We start from the raw sequence: 2,055 nt of genomic DNA on the forward strand, positions 1-2,055 counted from the left end.
TTCCTAGTGATGTCCTTCCTTTCCAGGACGTGATGTACTTCAAGTCTGAAGTGTCTGCTATCAACGGTAGTCTGGCATCGTACAACGCGACCCCCCTCGCACCACTCACCCCGTACCAGCCTCCCGACCTCCACCGCCTCCTGTCTACAGCCTTCTCGGCTGCCGTGCTGTCCGAAGGCCGCGTGTTTGTCGACTGGGATCCGTACAAACTTTCCGAGTCCAACATGAAGAAGTTTGTACAAGAGGGCCTCTACATCCTGGTCGACTCGACCGAACCAGCCGCCAAGAGTCTTAGCTTCGGCGGGAGTTACATGACTCCCCGAGGCAGGGTGTATCACATAGACATACACTGTAAGGACGAGGGTCTATGTAAAGCTCACATCGTAAACCACGTTAAGAACGCCCGTAGTCAGTATGAAGGCATGATAACCTTCTGTGTCATGGTGATAGACCAGGATTTGAAGGAAACAGTCATGAAATGTTGTGTGGAAAACATGGCACTGACCCATCTGCCCCACGATCACACCTTCACTCTGTATGAAACGGATCTCACCGTTATGGCAAAAGCTGCTGCTAGAGTCAAAGCTAAGTACTAGGCAATAAGCACTGATAAAAACAATTCGATAATAAAAATGATGCCATCCGCATCGTCTCGAGTTATGTTGTACAGACCCGCACACACAAACATACTTAGTCCGCTGCAGAATTGTAGAGAATCGCCAGGTGAACCATTTTCAAACTAGACCTTCCTTTCTATCTATATAACCGCTGACTCAAATACGAAAAATCATGAAAATCCATCCTCAGGTTCCCGAGTTATGCTCCTGACCTACATACACATACCCACACGACAGCCGCTCCAACGCGGCATAACTGAATAGTAAGGCAATGATATGCAATTGAACAAAATACTTTTTTTTAATTTGTACATCCTTGGAATTAATATGAAATCAAGAAGCGCTCTGTGTTTCATTCTACCGTATGTTTCAAATTTTGAACTGTGCAAATCCTATCATCAAAACATATAGTATTACGTCTTTTTTCCAATTTGTTACTACCCGAAACCTCTGACCGTTTCCGACATCATACCCAGTTGCTTTAGTAACTGCTTTTCAAATGGCATTTCTTTGTTCCAAGTTTGAAAAGTATTCAATATTTCAATTTTTCAAATGTAACAATCCTATTATCAAAACTTCTTTGTTCCAGTTTTGTGCGAAAACAATCATTTTCTATTCCACAAAGACATCAGCGAGGCATTGCCGGTGCCAGACAGTATCTTGTCATCCTTTGCGGCCCGCCAAATGATGAACCAAAATGGCAACAGTTTATTGCTTTCAATTTTTGAAATGTAAAAATCCTATCATCAAAACAAATACGTCTTTGCTTCAGCTTTGTGAAAAAAAATATTGATCATTTTCGAATTATATTCACAAAGACATCGCCGGTGCCAGACAGTATCCCATCATCCTGTGCGGCCCGCCAAACGAAGAACCAAAATGGCGACAGTGTCTGCAGCCATCATCAATGATTCTCCACTCAGTCGTCTGGACTCTAATCCGCCATAAGCGGTCATGTGTCGAGATGTCTGAAGCTCGTCTCTGCACGGCGTCTACTAATGAATCGACTAAACGCGCCGGATTTGGAGGATCCAGTTTTACGATAAAAAGATGAAATGGGGATTTGGAAAAGGCTTTGGAGACGCGTTGCCCTGTCATTGTAGCCTACTGTCTAGTGTTTAGTTGTTGTTGTTTTTTTTTAGAACAAAACAACTTTTTACCTTCGCACAGATCGTTGTGTTCTGGGTGGGACCCGCGGCTGTTTGCGTGTGTGTCCTAAATTAAAAGAAGAAATGGGGATTTAGAAAGCCTTTGGATACTCGTTGTCCTGTCATTGTAGCCTACTGTCTAGAGTTTAGATGGTTGTGTTTTTATTTGTCAGAAAAAATACCTTTTACCTCGCACTGATCGTTATGGTCTGGGATCTGTTTGCATGTGTGCCCTAATATATATCAATGTAGTCTGCAGTCTCTCTTTTTTTTTTTAAAAAAAAAAAAAA

Source organism: Branchiostoma floridae, chromosome 17 (assembly GCF_000003815.2).
Source record: "Branchiostoma floridae strain S238N-H82 chromosome 17, Bfl_VNyyK, whole genome shotgun sequence".
Classification (NCBI taxonomy): Eukaryota; Metazoa; Chordata; class Leptocardii; order Amphioxiformes; family Branchiostomatidae; genus Branchiostoma; species Branchiostoma floridae.